Source organism: Aotus nancymaae, unplaced genomic scaffold, assembly GCF_030222135.1.
Source record: "Aotus nancymaae isolate 86718 unplaced genomic scaffold, 86718_ANA_hifiasm-v0.15.2.pri h1tg000016l, whole genome shotgun sequence".
In the NCBI taxonomy this organism is placed as follows: Eukaryota; Metazoa; Chordata; class Mammalia; order Primates; family Aotidae; genus Aotus; species Aotus nancymaae.
Genome location: NW_026988428.1, coordinates 78601345 through 78622446, shown reverse-complemented (window position 1 = coordinate 78622446; position 21102 = coordinate 78601345). Strand labels below are relative to the sequence as shown.

The 21102-nt window shown below is 37.3% G+C and overlaps 1 protein-coding gene and 1 long non-coding RNA gene across 2 annotated transcripts in view; one reads left to right on the top strand and one right to left on the bottom strand.

Moving 5' to 3' along the window:
• Window positions 1-21102, top strand: part of RERG (RAS like estrogen regulated growth inhibitor) — a 119551-nt gene that overhangs the window by 58423 nt on the left and 40026 nt on the right. The window lies entirely within an intron of this gene.
• LOC135275314 (uncharacterized) lies at window positions 10995-14409 on the bottom strand. The gene is made up of 3 exons (XR_010342929.1): window positions 14262-14409; window positions 12003-12103; window positions 10995-11143 (listed from the first exon to the last, which is right to left on the bottom strand). It is a non-coding gene; the product is annotated as an uncharacterized LOC135275314 (long non-coding RNA).

Sequence of the window (21102 nt, the reverse complement as noted above, 5' to 3'; positions counted from 1 at the left end):
CGTTTTGATCTTAGAACATGAGAAAGCACATGAACATATAGAAAAACTGAAACTTAGGGTCAGAAAGGTTCTTAAAAGCAATCTAGTCCAGCCATTTGTCAGGGAGTATAGTGGTTGACAACAACATTCTCAATAATAACAACAATGAAAGCAACAACAAAAATAGATACTTTCAAAGCACCATATCTTATCATAAAGTCATTTCATAGATGCTAATGTGAATTTCAAATAATGTATGCATTAGGGAAGGTAAACAGCCATAGTGACATCACTCCTACCTCCATCAATCACCACCACTACCATCATCACCATCACCAACACCATCATAGCATCATCAATCATCATGAAACTGAAGCTCAGAGGGCCTTGTGACTTGTCCAGAGTCCCAAAGTTAAAAAGGAGAATTGACACTGAAATTCACATGTTCCCCTCCTTTTTGTATAACCCCTTCAGAGGATTAAGGAATTAGATTAAATTGGATGAATTGTATGGATATTATGTTCTATTTCTAAAAAATTTTTCAAGCCCATGAGGGTGGCTATGTATTTTCAATACCTTTCGATCTAGAAGAAACCCTGGGCTTACTGTCTAGGCCTCCTTGACACTCTGCCCTTGGCAGCCACATCCTTGCTAAGGCAGACAGCAGAGCTATCTCATGCTTTTAAGAAGTTGATAATAATAAAAATATCTTTGGAATTTTTTCTCAAATTAGACATGAGGGTTCTCATGGAGTTAAGTCCTTTATCCTGGGCATATAGAAATGAGTGATTTGAATTAGCTCCAGTAGTGATAGTAATCATACGCCACCTGAAAATCCTCTCCCAGTCTCTTGTACTAGGGACCTATACCTAGGAAATGATCAGGGCAGCTCACAGTCATGGAGCCAGTTGTGATCCGAGCACATCCATGCTTAGTCCATCTTCCATCTCGAAAAGATTGACAGGGAGAATTGGAGAGGATAAGATCCTAAGATTGGCAGGTTTCAGAGGTATGAGTGAGTTAGTTGATCTCAGAAAGTGGTTAACTTTCAGGGAATTTAAAAATGTGCCATATTTGGAGTGTTACATTTATTAATATGATTGTCTAATCTCTTTGGCTTTTCTTGGTACCTACTCCAGGGCACCATGACCCCAGTTTAAAACTTCATCCTGCTCGCCTGCCAGGCTTCACCTGGGTAGAATTGTTATTTAAAGCTACTCCAGTCCCTACATGCTGTAAATGAAGGTAAATTGCACATGGTAATTCTTACCACCACCCATACCACCTAAACAACTTGCCCAAGGGCAGGCAATACATGAAATGAAGGAGTTGAGAATCCCACATCACCCATTTGTGAGTTCCCTTAGGGAAGCAGAGAGTGTGTATTTTCTGGAAGTACAATTTATTATGTTGTTTGAAAATGTTACTCTGAGCAACAGATGTTATTTTTGGAGCCTGAGCAACTTTATTTTAGTTAAAAAAAAAAAGTCTTGGCAGAAGTTAAAAGATTGTTGGCTTAAAGAAGTGTTTCGTACATGAGTTCCAATCTAGTTTCCTTAATTGTACCGCGACAGTTTACATGCAGAGGCAGAAATTCGTAATTTGCTGTCTTTGAGTGGTCGCCACTCAAAGACATGCTGCTATGACTAATGCAGCCAGAGCTCAGCAGGAGTCCTTCCCCTAACCTTCAGCTTTAAAGTGCCACATGGACCAGGAAAATGACTGAGAATCTGATCGTGGCCTCAGAATCAATTTGGGTTTTGGTACATTTCGTTCCTACTCTTCATTTAGCTCCCAGTCTGCTCTAGAGGAGCTGTTTGAGGCCTCAAAGAGAGAGCACTACCTTTAGTGCCAAGAAGATTATTAAGGGTTTGCTCTTACATTAAAATTTCCAGAGTGGTACCCTGGCTTAATGAAGAGAGCACTCCACTGAAAAACTTCAATAACACCCTTTTGGATTCCCTCCAGGTGCAAGAGTTCAAGTTTCCAAAGGAAATTTTGTTTTAATTCTCTCTTATTCTCTTACACCTTTGACTGTTTTGTGCTTGTTAATACCTTTTGTGGGTGGCAAATTACTGAGGGAGAGATAAAGAAGGAAAAATCTAATGTGACTACTTAGTAGACCAGGGGTAATCCAAGCCCAGGACACTAAACATTAGTACTGTTGGCCCCCTAAGATGAAGTTTACAACTCAGGGTATAGAAACTCATAGAAAATTCTGCTGTTGACTATATCAAAGAGGCCCAATGGGTGCATGGGAACACAGAGCCTGGAGAAACTTGCTAGTGGTGATACAGGACATCTAATAGGTGGCTGCACTGAGGCACCAGATGATCAGTCCTTTTTGGATCAATATTCTAGCCCAAAGTTGGGGGTGCAAGCCTTGTTCATGTCTCTTGGAAGAGGGAATTAATGAGCTTCACAGGCTGTCAAGGTCTCAAAAGACAGTAGTAGGTTCAGAGAAGGCTCATGTGGTAAACTGGACATTAGCTTTATGGATGTCCCAAATACTTTGATTCTTTAGGGGAACATTGAAGTTTGGTGAATAGGCAATGAGTTCTGAGCTTACTTCAGAAACTCTAGAAAAGAGGATGAATGAACTCAGGCCCGACAAATGGTAATGGAGCCCCTATGTAAAACTTGCTCCAATCAGGACTGGCTCAGAGATCGGTGAGTCTTCTGTGGGCCAGACTTTATTAACTGTGCCCTATGCTGGTCAATTACCTGAGTAACCTCATCCATTCTTGTTCTTTCCCTGCTTTGTTCTGTTTTAAATAGAACTGCATTTCCTTTTCTCTCTTCTCCTCTTCATTCCTAGCACATTTGGCCAATGTGAGGTAGTGGCAGAAGACTGAAAGATGGGAAGGGAAAAACCACAATCTCTCTCTCTCTCTCTCTCTCTCTCTCTCTCTCTTTCTCTTTCTCTCTCTCTCCCTTGCTGTAGCGTCCCCTGTGATGTTTCCATTCCTGTGGAGTAATTGCGTCCCATCTGGAGTTCTAATTACCTTAAGAAAGCTCCTCCATCAATGATCCTCCCTCCCACTAGGCAGTCTTCACTGACTCCAGCTTCTTCTGCAAGGCTCCAGATGCTGGGTTCTGGTTACCTATTTTTGCCTGTTGTTTCATCGCCTCTGGTTGTGGTTACAGCTTTTGGCTGTTGCCTTCCATCTCCTAACTGGCTTTCATCATTTTGAATCATAATTTCCCTCAATTAAATGCCATCAGTTTGAAAGACCTAGAGTGGTTTCTGTTTTCCTGGCTAGACTCTATGATACACTCCCACTGAGCAGATCTGGAATTGCAGCAGAGATCATCTGACTCTTAAATTACTTTTTTTCCTCTATTCCACCTATATGTCTCATCCCCTACTGGAAACACCTCCCCTACGTAACCAAATTCTTCACATCCATGTTGAACCTTAGTTCTTTTGGGTTATTATTCCTTTGCTTTCAAATCTGTATATTCATTTTAAAATTAACAATGGCAATGTTTGAAATATGATCCAAGAAAAAATGACTCTATGAGTCACAAAATGATGTTATCAATTTTAATTGTCATCTCTTCTTCTTCCCTGTTGCCTGAGTCATCCAATTTTTCTAGTATATTATTTCTTTCTCTTTTTTCAATATCAGGCCACCTGGCAGGGATAATGTCTGCTTGGCTTTTGTGTAGTCCTTCTGGCATTGTTGGCTCACTGCAAAAGAAAATGCCACAGTCTCCACCTACATTCTGTGATGTTTCAACAAAAGGTAGAAACTAGGGATCCTCATTAACGTAACTGGGGGCCCAAGGGCAAATAATACTCATATTGCTTTAGCAAAGTTCATCAGAATTCTTAGCAAAAATCTAGGCTTAACATGAACATCTCCATAAAAGCTATTGCTAATAGGAAGAATGGAAACTTTGCAATATAAATGTATATTATAGGACACTAAGGTATAGCACAATATTGTAAGGAGGTCTAGGTTCCATTTTTCACAGTGGCAGGAATTAGCTGTGTGATGATAGGCAAGAATTATCTTTCTGAGACAGTTTTCACATTTGCAAAATAAGAGAGTTGGACTAGGTCATCTTTAGGAGCCCAGAAACATAAAGCTGAAACCACACTGTAAATTTTGCTGTGTTTTTAAAAAATTCTTCAAGCTTTATTTTCCTTTATTGAGAACAAAAGAGCTCTTCATGAATATAGAAGAAAACCTTCTCTGCTGCCTTTTCTCACTTCAGTACTCCCATCCATAGTATTACTCTTTATGTTTTGACCAGTGGATGTATGATACTTACGTATAATGGGATATGTATGATAACTAGGGATCTTAATTATTCCTTTATTATAAAGCAGTGCTGTAGAACCTGCCTCTAAGAATGAGAGAAAAGTCTAATGGGGCTCTTAATTATGGATTTTAAGTCTGTATAATTAATATTTATGTGCCCAAGCTTTCTCCAACCCTCTTAGCTAGAGACTTTATCTGACATATTGGAAGATTTGTTCTCCTGATTTCCTTTTTTATTCTGATTGACCCATGCCATAGTTTCTCCTGGTGGCAGTCCTTGGCCAGGGCTGTGCCTGGAGCTTGGTTCACTCGGTGTATAACCAGAGTAGCCTGCCATTTCAGCAATGAGATTAGGGTCCTTCTGCCCTCAAATGTTCCACTTTCCATTGCCCTGTTCTTGTTCTGTGTAAGTATCCTAAAATTCATAAGAGATTCATTTTAACTAACTAGCAGCCTCATTTTTCAAATCTTTCTTTAGACAACACTTCCTCAGAGAAGCTTTTCATTCCTGCCACTAGTCTAAGTTAGAATATATTTCTACAATGCTCTTGATGCTCCTTACTAAAGGGTACAGGTACTGGAGGTACTGGGGTTAATTTCTGCCTCTGCCTTGTGGTAACTGTATGAAAATTATTTAAGCTTCACAAGACCTACTTTTAAATCTGTGAAATGGGAATAACAGGGTATACTTCATATGTTTTGAGAGGAGGATTTTTAATGCAAAATAATTAGAATAATGCATGGCGCATGATAAATGGTCAACAATATTGTTTGTTATTTTTGTGACTGTTATTGGCAGTATTGATTCTTTAATGAAATATCCTTACCACCAGATTTTAAGCTGAATGAGGGCAGAGACCGTAGATCTTGTGTATGGTTCAAGCCCAGGCTCCTAACACAGGGACTGATTCAGAATAGGTGCTTGATAAATAATCTATCAAGTCAATGAATGAGTCTCCAAAATTGCTTTATTTTATTTATTTATTTATTTATTTTTGAGATGGAGTCTCACTCTGTCACCCAGCCTGGAGTGTAGTGGCACGATCTCTGCTCACTGTAACCTTCTAGGTTCAAGTGATTCTCCTGCTTCAGCCTCCTGAGTAACTGGGACTACAGGCATGCACCACCATGCCCCACTAATTTTTATATTTTTAGTAGAGACAGGGTTTCACCATTTTGACCAAGGTGGTCTGGAACTCCTGACCTCATGATCCACTCACCTCAAAATTGCTTTCTAAAATGCATTTGCTTCCAGGAGAATTAATTGAGAACATCAGCTATTCATGGTGAGTGAAGGGGATCTGACTGGTTCCCAAACAGGCAAAATGTAAATGGGAAGAAGAGAGGTTCAGAGTGTATGGTGAACAGGTCTGTGCACTGTACAAGGGGCTTTCAGGAACTGGCTTATTATTCCTGACACAAGAGAGGACCAAAAGAGAAGATGAATATTCTCCAAAGAATACACTTGTATTGACTGATGTTTTCCTTGAGATGGTCCATACATAGAGATTTTACTGTGTGACACAGTGGCATACTTTATTATTTTATCCAGATAGAGCTAAATACTAAGTGATGCCCCTGTTTCTAAGGAGTCTTATTCCCTGGGGCTTTAATGCTTGTTGAGTAACTCCTGATGTATTTTTCCAATTCAGGTCTTACATTTCCACCTCCACTATGCTGCCATCCATGCTGTGGGGATGCATGGATTCTTGACTTCCAGCACTCTATCTAATCCCTTCAAATGTCTTTGGACAAAGTGTGATCATAATTAATATAATAATTTTTCATATGCAAAGTATTTTATTGTGACAGTATCTCTTTGATCATTAAAATTACCCTGTAATATAATAAATATAACTATTACTGTCATTTCTATTTTAGACATGAAGAAATTGAGATTGAAAGGTTAACAAATCTAAGGTCACACTCCAAATTCTGCATACCTTCTGCTGTGTGATTTCTTCTTGTTTTCTTCATAGATGGAGCCCTTAACAAAAGTTTTGAAAATGGGGGCTTGAAGAAGCCACGTTTCAGCAGCATCTGAGATGTCTTGGCCCTGCTGAAATCTCTGTGTGCCTCATTTCAGCTTGTCAAGTGGCTGGTACCCATGCACAGTAGATGCTTTGTACTTAGAAATCATAAAGTAAACACAATCTCACACTATTTTTTTTTCAGTACAACATCAACAAAATGATTCAAAACAAAAATGACTAAAATGTGCACATATATATACATATATATACATATATATATGCATATATAGAGACTATACAAATAAAAACTGCTCAACTATGGAGAACTGTACTTAGCCATTATAATGAAACAGATTTGCTGTTTTATAGAAGTAGAAATTTGTTATAGATACTAAATAGTTATGCTCATTTTTCCCTCTATTTTCCAAAATGCATGATAATCTCTACTGCTCTCTTCCTTCTTATATGAACTATGGAATATCAAAATTTTCTTGATTGTCTTAGGCCAAGATGCATTAAATCTAACCCTCTTCCATTGTTTGGAAAATAAATTTGGTTGGAATTTTTGTTGTTGTTTGCTTTGTTTCCATTAAGATTTTTTAAGTTGTATCAATGAATATAAATGTGTCCAAATCGATAACTTTTATTTAAAAAGTAAAAATCCTGACAAGCCAAATACAAAATTTAAAACATAACTTTTATTTAAAAAGTAAAAATCCTGACAAGCCAAATACAAAATTTAAAACATATAGTTAATAGTAATTCTCCCTTCTGTAAAAGTAAAGAACCATCTTTATGTAAGAAATAAAAATGTATTTCTATACTAGTAAGGCAGCAAATTATGCAAATGTATGAGATACTATTGTGGTTGTACTCCACAAATGGTGGGGACCTGTCAAGAGGACACAAGAGCCAGCTTGAAAGGGCTCTCACTGGCAATTTCTGAGCCAAAGTAAATAAGGTCAGTAATGGATTACAACCCATTGAACAACAAAAAAAAGTACACGAGTCCCTGTTGATATAAACAGTGTGTAAAAAAATCAATGGGGAGAAACACAAGGTTTTTCTTACAGTAGAATATCGACTAATAAATGTAGAAGAAATGACAAGTTAGAAAACTATCATTTGGAAATTATCAAAATAATTGATTCAGGCAGAAGTCATCAGTGGATGCTGAAACTAATGAGTGAAAATGTGGTGAGGATCAGGATATTTATGTAGTTTCAGAATATCTTCCACAATTTGCTTATTAATTACCAGATGGAAAAATAATAACTTTACAGTGGAAAATTCTATTAAAAAATGCCACCTTAATAAAATAAAGTTCACGTCAGCAATGATGGGATAGACCAACAACATATGCCTCCTGATGTGAAGCACTAAGAAGGACACTACGTCACTGTGCACTTCTGCCTCAAAATACCTAATCTGAGTCTAGTTATGAGGAAGTATTAGACAACTGAGGGACATTTTAGTCTGTCTCTCTTCAAAAACTGTGTACACTTCAAAATTCCTTATACTCTGCAAAAATGTCAAAGATAAAATATCATTTAAAAGAGAGAGAGAGAGAGAGAGAGAGAGAGAGAGAGATCAGGCACAGTGGTTCACACTTGTAATCCCAGCACTCTGAGAGGCCAAGGTGGGTGGATCACTTGAACCCAGGAGTTTGATTCCAGCCTGGGAAACACAGTGAGAACCCATCTCAAAAAAAAAAAAAATGCAAAAATTAGCCAGATGTGGTGGTGTGCACCTGTAAACCTAGCTACTCGGGAGGCTGAAGTGGGAGGATCACATGAGACTGGGAGGTCGAGGTTGCAGTGAGCCAAGATCACAACACTGTGTTCCAGCCTGGGTGAGAGAGTCAGACTCTACTAAAAAAAAAAAAACCCACATAAAACAACTGGGGAACTATTTCAATTAACAGAGTGTATAGAGTTAGAACAACTAAATGCTGTGTTCAGTCCTGGGTTAGAGCCTGGACCAAGGAGAGGAAAATAGCTAGAAAGGGCATTATTGGGACAATTGAAGAAACTTGAATATAGACTGTGGATTAGATACTGTTATTGCATCATGTTAAATTTTCTGATATTGATAATTATAATTTTGTTATCTTACAAAATTTATTTATTATGAAGTATGCATATTGAAACTTTTAAAGGTAAGAAGGCAAAATGTCTCCAACTTATTCTCAGGTAGTACAGAAAAATGTGAATACGTGTGTGTATATACGTATTTATTTACACAATGTATTTATGTATGTATAAAGAGAAGGGAGAGTGAATGATAAAACAAATGGGAAATATGTAAACAGTTTGTGGATCTGGATAAACAGAATATGAGAGTTATGTAATCTTTTCTCATAGCTTTTTTCTAAGTTTGAAAATATATACAAAAGAGTGACAAAAAAATGTTGAAAAGCAAAATTTCCTCATCAGTGAAAGCAGTCATTTACATTTCACTATGATGAAAAAGAAAAGCCTAGATTATTCAAATAAGCAGCCAAAGCTCTTATTTCCCAGTCATCGGTTATCTTTGTGTGCTTTGAAGTTAGAGTTTTCTCTCATGTTTGTATTGTCTTTATATGTTTGTATCTGTAAGTATAATGTGGGAACCAAAAAGTGAAAATGGGACACTCTGGTAAGTTATCTCTACCACTTTAGGGAACAGGAAGCAGCTGACAAGCTTTAGCACTACATTTTCATGGTTGTTTCCCAAGAATGGCCATAAGTTATATCCTTCAAGTCAGTCCCAACTAGTGGGAATTCATATGAAAAATTACTTGCTAGTTCTCAAGCTTCTTGCACATCTCTCTTGACATTTTGTCATAGGAAAACTGGGGGTGGATAGATTGCAAAGTATTTCTCAACGTTATAAAATATTTTAAAACTGATATCAGACCTACACTCATATCTGCTGATTACAAATAATTCTAAGCTATTCTGGTATGCCCTGAGCATCTGTCTTATATGCAAAATAAGTGGCCTCTTCTGTTTTCTCCTGTCTTCTTGAACTGTATCTCTCTTTTCAAAACTGTATAGTCTTCAAGATTCCTACAATGCAGAATGAAAAACAGAGGCAATCCACTAAAGTGAGATATCTAGAGCAAGTCCAAAAAAGAGGCTGAAAGAAAAGACAGGGAGAGAGATGTTTGACAGACTTGTAGATGGTTTCGTTTTCCCATTTTGCAACAGGGGCATTGGACACTCTAACAGCAGAGCCTGATATAGCATTTTATCACATATTATCTCGTTTAATCCCCTCAATATCTCTATGGGATAGGCACTATTTTCACCTGTATTTTGTAGCTCAGATACAGGTTTAGAAGTTTAGAAAGGTAAATCACTTGCCAAATGTGAGTAGTAGGGTTGAGATTTGCACGAAAGTATGCCTGACTTCAGGGTCTGACCAAACTTAAACTACCTTGTTTTACTGATTGTATTGATCACTCCTTTCTCCTGAGGACTCACAAGGCAATGATAATACCATTCCATTCTTGCATAATTTGTTGTACATTGTTGTTTAGAAAGAAAATCCTAACAACTGTTAGAGATTTTCTGAACCTAGGAATTTCATTAACTAGCATTCCTCAAGTCTACAGGGCAAAAAGTCTACCATTTTTTTGATATTCACAACGTTACTTCTTGAGAAGATTTCAAAGTGATTTCTGAATCATCAGAGAGATTGAGGTTAAATTGACAGTGTTTTAAAAGTTGGTAATTACGATACAATTGCATGAAAGCTGATGTGGTATTTGTGGTAAACTTCCGTATCAGGATGGGCAAGCCTCTATGGCAGGGTTCTTAACCTGAACTCCGGATCCAGCAAAGGGTCCACAGGTGGATTTCAGGGGACCTGTGGACTTGTATGAGAAAATGTTTCATCTTCATTTTCATGCACCTTTAAATGACATTTGGCACTGCCTTCCATGATGAATGTGGAAACAAATCACAGTGTTAGCAAAACCTGTGACTTTGTCCCTAATAGAAATCATGGATATTTCCAATTATATCAGTTGTTGTTAATACCTCAAAATGTTATTTATAGTCATAATTAAAGTGAAATCATAATAAGCTCACAACCAGATTATATTGAACACATTAATGAAGAATATAATTACTATATTACCTATTTATTTAAAAAAATATTTTTATAACAAAATGTCAATATTTCTAAGTATTTTAATAGAGATATTTCAACATAGTTGGTTTTATTCATAATGCCATATATTTTAAAGTATTATTATGAGAAGTGGTTCACAGGCTATGCATGAATGGTTCACACACAAAAAGGGTAAAGGATCCTGCTCTATAATATAAACTTCATTGTAGCAGTAGTGGAGAATACCCTGGCTTAACACCTAGCTGCTTTCAGAGTCCCCTGGGGGCCCTGCAGTGACCCCAGGGATAGAGAAAGGCTGTAAATGCTAGAACAAGATAATTGTCAGGTACTGCCAAGCAGTCCTACCAAGCAGTCCTACCCAGCCTTCCCAATTAGAAGAGAGGAGTCCCCCAGTCCCAACCACTTTCAAGCCCTAGTTTCTGCCCAACCCCATTACCTGTTCTTCCTATTCAATTTTAATGAAAGCAGCTCTTCTGGCAGCAACTTCAGTGCGACCCCAGTGCTCTGGGGAGCTGGGCCTGTGTCGGCAGGCCATGGGGGTGGATGAGAGCCAAGACTTTTGTGATTGCCTCCGCCCTCATTTTCCTGTGGAAACACAGCTCAGAAGGACTATGCTGGAGGGCTGATCAGCTTGGTTATGTATTTGCTTTGAGGGAGCCTTAAATTGTCCTTTTATATATCATTTTCTCTCATTTCATTTTTTTAATCCTTTATTTTTCAACAGGCAGGTTCTGGTCACACCTACCCGGGTGGCACCAGGTATCTGCATATTTTTCCGATAGTTACAATGCAGCATAGACACTGGAAAATGAAGATGAAAAAACATACTGGTGTTAGATTACTTTACACACTTCAACACTATGTCTGCTTTTTCCCTTTATTTTTAATTATTTGTTTTATATGCTTTATTATATATTTTTTTCAGTCTGAATATCTCTTAGCTGAGTTTCTTATCCCAATTAATCATTTTATACACACATTGGCTTCTTTTCCAAGTCTCTTTGTAAAGCTAGAATCAACATGAGGTGTTAGTGTCTAAAGCTTTAGCGCTTATTAATTAACATTTCAAAAAATGAAAATGTGTGATACTATAATCTCATTTAAATTAACTATTCTAAAGCTCCTCCATCAAATATTAGGAAAGGCCCTTTTTGAAGTTTAATATATTTTTTAAATTCTAGTTATCAAAATTCTGTTTGCATAATAGTCTTTAAGTTGCTGTCTCACCTAAATAAGACACAGAGGCAGTGTTTATGAATATGATTGCCGAGTGAGACTGAGACAAAATTCAGCCTACATTGATCGTACTATTTGGCAGGAGACCAGTGAGCTACCACATGATGTATGCACCAGAAGACTGGCGATGTTCTTTGGCCGTCAATGGATGCCCATGGTTGCTGCTTATAATGGCAGTGTTTTTCCCATTCTGCAAATTCTCATTAATTAGGTTACTTTAGCTATTTGGCCAAATTTTCCTCGAAGAAAATGAAATACAATCAATTCCTGATTCTTTTCTGATTATTAGAGACACCGTTCTCCTTCATAAGGAGTGATAATCAAAGTAGAATTTATATTTGGCTTCATAATGCAATATGTGAGTTTTTCAAACAGATTTGCCCTCTTAATTGCTTTGGTCTGGCAAACTTTCAAAGGAACTTGCCTTATGTGGATGGCAGTATGAGGTTGTCCAGAACCGAACCGGGTGGCTGGGCAATCTGAACAAAGCTTCTGTGCTCTATTGATTGCCAGGGAGACTTGGGGCTAAATGACAAGCCAAAAGACAAGGATTCAGAGTATATAACTGTACTAGTTTGCTAGCACTGTCTTAATAAAGTACCACAAACTTGGGGGCTTAACCAACAAATTTGTTGCCTCACGGTTCTGGAGGCTAGACCTCCAAAATCAAAGTGTCAGAAGGATTGGTTCCTTCCAAAGTCTGTAAGGGAGAATCTGTTCCCTACCTCTCTCCTTGCTTCTGGTAACCTCAGGCATCCTTGGCTTGCATATGGTGTTCTCCTTATGTTTTCATATCATCTCTCCATGTGTGTCTGTCTCTATGTCCAAATTTCCCCATTTCATAACAACATAGTCATATTTAATTAATTAGGGCTTACCGCAGTGAAATCATCTTAACTTGATCATCTGCAAAGATCACATTTTTAAATAAGGTCACATTCACAGGTGCTAAGATTAGGACTTCAATATCCTTTGAAGGGACACAATTCAACGTAAAACACTATCTATCTGAAAAATCACCAGAAAGGATGATTTATAGCCATGGGTAAAGTTTGTACAAATCATGTAATTTCCCTTCAGTCAGTGTGTTTATTCTAGGTGCCATATTTAGATGATAAGCTGCCAAAAATAATGCACTGTGAATATTTTCTGTATATTGCAAAAGTTATTCAATTATTCCTGGATTTTCCAGGGACTCTGGTTCTCTATTTCCTTATAAACCTCAATGACATTTTTCTGAATCTTACTTTTTTCCTTCTATTTATAAATGCTAGACTCTCCCACTTTAAGCAAATGTCTAAAGATTGGGGTAAAAGCTCTCTTTTGTGAGCAAAGTGCATGTCTGGGGCCCTGTAATTTGAGTAATTTAAGATCATTCATTTCAAACATTCAAAGCCAATACTGCTGGTTCATATTTTTCACTACCCAGAACAGTAACCTTCACAACAGTTAGTTGTGTTCTCTAAAAGTCACAGATAATTGTTATCACATTTAAAATTAAGCATCCACCACAACTACTCCCCCATTCTTTCTTTTAGGAAAACTTAAAGAAACCTTTGATGACCTTAAGGTTCTATGGAAAGACTGGAAAAACACTGACCCAGAAAAATGTGTAACCAGTTACATTTTTTCCATTACTTAGGGGAAATTGTGGTGCTAGTTTTTTTCTTAATCTCTCTACTAAGCGTAAATATGTGACTCACCCAAACTACCTCATTCTTAGATCGTAAATATTAGGAGTGATGACTTATAAGGGGGTCATGTTCATGTGTGGTGAGTAAATACCTGTCTGCACATATTAATTTAACAAGAAAATCGCATTTTCCTAAGTAGAATAACATCAGATACAGTAGAGAATGTAATATAAGTACAAAGCAGTGTGATTTTTGAAGAAAATTACTATGATGAGATAATTTTTTTTCAAAGAGTAATATAAAAATATTAGGCTTTAATACTTAAGAACTATGCATGCTAGATCTGGTTCCAATTTAAAAAAAGTTCTATGAAACTTCAAATACTATGTGAAGGTTAACTTTTAAAAATATATTTGTTCAGAGCAAATTTCTATTCCTAGTCTGGGAAATCACAGGGAGATGCTCCAGATGGACTGGCCTCCTCAATTCTAGTCATCCATGTCCAGTTTTCTTCTTAGGGCACTGCTACATGAAAACCTGATGTGTTCTGTGTTCTCGCGGCAAACTCCTACTGTGTCCTATCTTGGCTCAGGCAGGACAAAGTGAGGCTCTCTGTCTCTAGGAGTTGGGTTGCTTCAGAGCCTTCTCTGTCCAAAACAAGAGTTTTTCCATTTTGTTTCTCTCTAAGCTTTTGAAATTAGGGGGGAACACTATGGATAATAGCTTCAGAAAATGTGAAAAACCCACCTATTACAGCAGGTGAGACAGAAGTATCAGTCCATATCTAAGGCAGGTGAAGTGGTGCATTTTAAGCATTCCAAGTCAGTAGGACAGCCAGAAATATTAAATTAAAGGCTCTAGTTTTCCTTAGCAATGAAATGTTGACTTCTATGACTTTGCTAATGCTGTGTTCTGCTTTCCTTTCTGTCTATTCTATTTGTACAACCTTCTGTGCCTTCCTCAGATGGCTTTCCAAAAACATCTGTGGGCAATATTCCCTTCACTGAACAGCAATGGTACTTAACAGTGCAAAAGGAAACAGCATCTACCTTGTGTATTTTATAGTTCCTAAGTTATTTCATGTGCCTTGTGGTTATCTCAGAAGCCCTTTATTAATCCCCTAACTGCAGGCAAAATGGTGGTCTTGTCGTCATGGTAATAACTTCAGTACTTAACACATGGAACACAGCATTTATTGTAAAATATTTTTATAATCAAATGGTTGCAGCAATTTTAAAATAGGCATAACAGTAAGGGTAGCATGCAGTTCATGAATTCCTTCATAAGGAGGAAAAGCCTGACCTGATTTATAAAGGAAAAGGAAGCATAATAAAAGTGGAATTCTGTTTACCTAATCACATTAGCTCTCTTTGCTTAGAATTAGGGGGTATCCAGTGTTTCCCAGGAAAACTTTGCATATACTGGCAGTGCCCTCTGGTGGATGATCTACAATGATCTGGTACCATTCAATTTCTGGACGTTTCATTTCACCTGAAAGATCTCTACCTTTTGCTACCACTTAACATTTTTCCTCCATCTCAGGATGAATAGCATTTTCTTTCAAAGCTTCTTGAATATCTACATCTACCATCTACAACAAGTGCCACTGGATTATGGTTTGTAAGGAATACCAAAGGTGAATTCTAGCAAAGTGAATAACAGTTTCTACCATTTATTACATTCAGAGTCATTAAATTGCTAATATGAGTGCAATTTGGCTGTTGCATGCCAGCACTTGGCTTGGGTGTGTTTATGAAAATGGTTCAAAGCTGTTGACTGTGTATCTGGCAAGCTGCTTCCAAGAAACAAAGGAGAAATAAGCATGTTTTCCATTTAAAAGACATGTGGTTCTTATTGCCTTACCAGGATTGGCTTTTGTTTTTGCTTTATTTTCAAAGTTAGTGTTCCACTGTAAAGTAAAGCACGTTCGTTATAGAAAATGTAGAAAATACAGAGGAAAGAAATCACCCATAGACACAACAAAACCAAGATTGATTTTGGGTGTAGCCTACAACGGTAGAATGCTTCCCTGGGGTAGATTTTAGAAGCAGGCTCTAGTGGACCAAGTGAGAGTATAGCGTTAACCTTCCATAAGCTGCTTTCTCTATTTATAAAGTACAATGACAATATTGCATGTATTACACAGTTTCATTTTCTGTCTCAAATTAGGTACAGAGATTGCATAATAATAATAGCAGCCATTTATTTAGCACAGAAGTTGAAAGCCTAATCTTAGAGTTGCCCTTTACCTCCTGGAGAAGCGCAGTTCAGCCCACACTCAATTCTTCCCCATAACCTCCCACATCTCTGCCTGGATTTATTCCTGTAATAGTAATAACTGCTGTTTAACAGGTCCTTATTACACAAGAGAATGCAGTGATTAATATGCAGCCTGTTTGGATTTCAATTCTGGCCTTTCCACCTAATAGCTGTGAGATCTTGAAGGAATAAAGTCTCCGCTTCAGTTTCCTTCTTTGTAAAATAAAGGCCTTGCCCCACAAGGTGTTTTTGGAGAAAATTAAGTCACTAGAACAGAGCTGGGAACTAGGAAGGACTCTATAAATGTTAGTTGTCATTATTAATATATTATGATGATATATTTGACTTGACACTAAGTTCATCATTATGCCATTTACTTCTCATAACAATCCTATGAGTTAGATATTCTTTATCCCTGTTTCAGGTAATGAAAATGAAACAGAGCGCTCCAGTGACTTGCCCAAGTCACGTGGCAAGTTACAATGTTGAGCCCAGATCTGAGCCTACATTTGATGGTCTGTAAAGTTTGAGCTTGCCATCTGGGTTTGGTTCTGATAAGTTAGCTATTATTTTGTTCGTTTTTTTAATTTGTATTGAAGTATAAAATATATTTAATATAGAAAAATGCACAGACCCTAAGTTTAAACTTGTGTAAATTTTCCTAATGAAAAACACCTGAGATATCATCACTGTGTCTTCACCAGTTCCCAAAAAATCTCCTGTGCCTGCATCCAAAGGTAACTACTGAGCTCCCTTCTAACGTTATAGCTGTGGTGCAAAAGCTAGCAATCTTGGCCTTCTCCCTACTCTCCCTCCCCCTCCTTTCCCCTAGTAGCCTTCAGGGGATTTCACAGACCAAAGTAGCAGAGTGGGAGAAGCACTGTCTATACCCTGGATATGCAAATACATTCATCTCAGTGGGTTGTAACTCTCAGGAAGGAAGGATTCTAAGGCCATGAGCACAAAGGAAAGTATGCCATGCTCAATTAGTAATGTCTGTCATAGGCACAAAATGACAATGGTGGAGGTCTGTAGGCTGGTCCTAGATAACATTTATGAATAGATACAACTTTTCTTTTAAGCATTTTATTTTCTATCATTTCTAAATCTAGTACCCGTGTGAATTGGCATGTTGGCACAATCAAGCCGTTGGCTAATTATTTAGTACAAATAGGCTAAATATTAACCTAGGAATTATCTAGGTGCATGTAACTTTCTACATTTGTCCAATAGATCTTTTGGGAGAAATTACTGGAGTAGAATTCCTTTCATTAAAGTCTCCACCCTCTTCTATAGAAGTAGCTCTCTGCCCCTTCAGTATGCAACACAGGTCACATTCTGCCATGAGTTAGTGTTATTAGTAAACAACTTTCTCCCCATCAGAACTGCAATGCCCTTGAGTACGGCTTCTGTCCACCTCCCCTCCCACCAATGCCTAGCACAGGTGTTTTCTTTGTTCATAGTAGGTGCGGATAATTTTTTTTGGCTTTAAATATAAAGATATATTTTAGATTAATATTTTAAAATATGTTAAGAATTAAGTATTAGAATTCAGTCTATACAGGGAAAGCCTGAGATGAAGTGATAAAAAATAGATAAAAAATTTTTTGATTTTTCAGAACCAACAAATAAGCAAATAAACACGGCCCTGTTTTCCTCAGTTATTATTAGATATTGAATATTAGGAGTTAAAGGACTACAAATGAATGTAATGAAACTATTGCCCAAATGATTGATGTTCGTGTACAGACCAACATTTCAGTGCTAAATAGACATGTTAATAATGATGCTGGCATATATGAGTATTTAAAAATCTCTAAATTCCTGGGAATGGGTAGCTGAAATAAAAGTGACTTTTTCTTATTTACTTCATGACTCTTCAATGTCTGCACTTGCTTGGTATCAGTGGTTTATTTAACAAGTCACTGCACATAACTTGTATTCCTTAATAATTAATGCACTTAGATTATTCCCTGCAAAGTTTCCTATGCTTACATGGATAGAAATTTTTTCCCAGCGTCTTAAGTTTGATTCTTGCATCATTCGGCTCCATGTTCTTTCAGAAACAGGAGGCTTACTGAAGCTGACCAGCACTGGCATAGTCCTTCATTTGCTGGGTTTTTTTTTTAGGTCATTTTCCCCCCATTTCTGCCTTCTTTATTCATACCTTCTTGTTTTATTCCAATTAACATCTTCAGTCTTCCTTTTGAAAATCCCAGAAGTCCCCATAATGGCCAGTCTGCCTAGCCTTCTGGGTGTCTTCTGACTTTATTACCTGTAGTTCACTTGTAATTTGTTTTGTTTCGAATCTACCTGTATATAGCCTTGTCTTTTGGAAAACATCTCTCTCTGGCTTTTTTCTCTCAGTTCACATTATCTAAGAATATATTCCACTCACTCCCTGGGCTGTAAGGATGTAATTATACTGTTCAGAAAGACTCCCTGGTTTTGGTTTGCAGAATGTGACCTTACATAAATATTATAAATCAAAATGATTAAAATCTAGGTCCGAAAATGAACATCATCTCAACTTTTGCAGTGTTTTCTTGTATCTAACCACTCTGTAAGTGGAGATCTCAGATATGAACACTCTTCCATGTTATTCTGAGGGAATCTGATATGTTTTGCATGTTTCATATACACAGATTAATATTATCCATCGAGACTCACAGATGTGCTGTCCAATTGCTGAGACTTATTTTTGATCCTATAGAAATGGTAGAAAGAGCCCTTTCAACTTTAAGTAAACTTACATTTTCCCAAGTAGAAAACAACTTCATGGTCCCTCTCTTTTTGGTTCAACATCTAAATACGTGAATTTCTTACACTCTACACTTTTTAGTTTGTTCAGCTCTGATTCTTAGTTGATAATATTTTGTTTGCTGATGAATGTTCCTAAACAAGTCGTCACATTTTGAAAAACCTGTTCTAGATCGGTGGGCATAATTTCAGTTACATGTTCTATATGTATATGTATTTTAAAACAAAGTTTCAATTTCCCTGCCCTCACTATTCTTAAAAATAAATATGCATATATAGAACTACAGTTAGAAAGTGATTCCACTTTTTCTCTATCTTTATTCAGATTGTTTTCTACTGAATTAAATAAAAATTGTTCCCCCAAATACCTATCTCATTTGTCTTATAAAGACACAGCTTTAGTGAAAAAATATTACAAAGTGCTTTTTTGCTGAAAGCAAATTTTACAATATAAATGATGCTCATTTGCAAACCTAGATTTTAATCATTTACCTTTATAATATTAAAGTAAGGTCATATAATTCTGCAAACCAAGACCAGGGAGTGTTTCTGGTCACCAGTATAATTATAAGTTTCATCCAATGTTTACTAGGGGATGGTAAATTCATTTTGTTAAAATGAGATCTGGCTTGAACCTTTACTCCAGGCTTAACTGAAATAAACATAGCCTTACGATGTTTTCTTTTCTTTTCTTTTCTTTTTTTTTTTTAGGTTTCACTAAATTAGATTTAGAAGCTGGACACAATTAAAATCTTTAGAATGCCAAAGAGAAGGCATGTTTGAAGGAGATGTAGGCTTTTAAGAATATTTGGATAAAGCCTAAATAAAAATGAAACCAAAGAGAGGGGTTGTTAGTGTAATATTTCTAAGTTGATTTGCTTAAGGCTAATCTGCATATGTTTGTACTGCTCTCCAATCCAATGCAAAGGCCAAATAGCTGAAAGTAAACAGTTCTTGGGAAGCTGCCTGCTCAGGAATTCAACCACTAGCCTTCATTCTGCTCTTAACTCACTGTGGTCAGTTTAGATGGGTCCCATGCTCTATACCTGGGAGAGAGTGATTTGCTTTACACGATTATGGTTCTAACACAAATTGAAAGAGCCTTATTGTACCTTACACAATGGTACAGTAAATTGAATAGCCTGAACTTTCAAGCTGACAGTCCCAGATTTGATTTCCAATAAGGCAGCATGACTAGCTGTGAGAGCATATGTTAACTACTCAAGCCATGTAAGCTTCTGTAGTTACCTCATCTTCAAAAAGCGAATAAAATACCAACCTAACTTTGCAAAGATATTGTATGGAAAGAATGTTTAGAGTTACCATGTAATTTAACATGCAAATCAAAAGTTTTGAGAGTGAAAAGAGCATTATTAAAAATTATGCTGGGATCATGGCTGTAAAATTTGTCTATTCCAGGCCAGCCAGGAATATAATATAAAATAACATAATACAGTATTACTGTAAATTATTACATTAATTATAAAATACATATCATATTTACCATAAGCTAAGGAACCTGGCATATTGTAGTATTTAGCGTCATTTCCTTCATTTTTTAAATTTTGAAACATTTAAAGTTTATTTAACACTTTTATATATTATGAGATTTGATAATCCCAACAGTTTTGTAAGGCATTTCATTTTATCAATAAGTGTTAAGACTCAGAAAGCATTACTACCGTTCTTGAGTTCCTAGAGTAACAGAGCTAGGAGAAACCTAGTTTTATCCTTCCAAGCATAGTGTTTTGTTTTTCCCTGTACCATAGATTTCTCCCAAAGAGCTTGTAAACACATTATCTATGCAATTGTAGGTTCATGTGTCTGGTGCAAATTTCTCAATCAACCCTATACGCATGGAAAGCAACTGTAACTTTATTTTTTCTTAAAACGAGCTAATTTCTACCTTAAGTTTTATTCTGTTTTCTGACACGAAACTTGAAATAGTCCATTTTATGTGAATTCAGCCTGAAACTTCAGATTTCTCTTAGTGGGTTTATGGCCAATTTGGCCACTGTGGGGTTCTGCTGTTGCTTCTTTACTCCCTGGCGTGAGATCTAAGATACAAGGGCTTACGCCAATCATTGGAAGGCCTTCATTATTTGGTCAGGCACAGCTGCCCCTCTGTGCGGCCATCCACTGAGGCACCTGAGCACACCTGCTGTTGAAATCCCCTTGTCAGACCGCAGCACGTGCACAGGCCCACTGACTCTGATGGCACACCTACGGCACTCTCAGAGCCAGGGAGCTAGCATCGGACGCACCTGGGGTCCCATTTGCAGAGTGGCTCTGTGACCCTGTTTGTGATCCATCTGCCTGGCCATCCCATGAGTGGTCCCTACTGCTTCTCCTTAATCAAAGGGGATTTGGTGAAGTCCCTCAGGGCCCTGACAGGCTGTGAAAGAGAGGTTCCTCTTGTTCAAACTCCTTCAAAGCTAACGAGGGATTCCTCTGTCTCTTTCTTTTTCTCTAACCCCAGGTCACTGGTTCAGCCTCAGAGAGATGGGGCATAAGTCCACATCAAAATTTCTCTCCCTTGCTTTTCTAACCATCCTCTCTTCCGAGTCCAGAAAGAGTGTTTATCGCAGGCCTCTGAGACTGGGGTTGCTTGGGAATTGGGGGAGCAGAGGATTCTTGTTAGACTCTAATGGTTAATGCCAAGACAGTCTTCTGTTAAAATCTGAGGTTTCTCTTTGCATTTGTGCTATGGCTTACCGTCCCTTCGGGCCTTGAAGATCAAGATCTAATAGAAAGAAAAGAATTGGACAAAAGCAAAAGAAAATTTTCTGCTAAAAACTACTTAAGTAAATGCTTCACCACATTGTGGCTCCCACTCATTTTACGACTTTCTGTCATTTTGTTCTAGGTCTG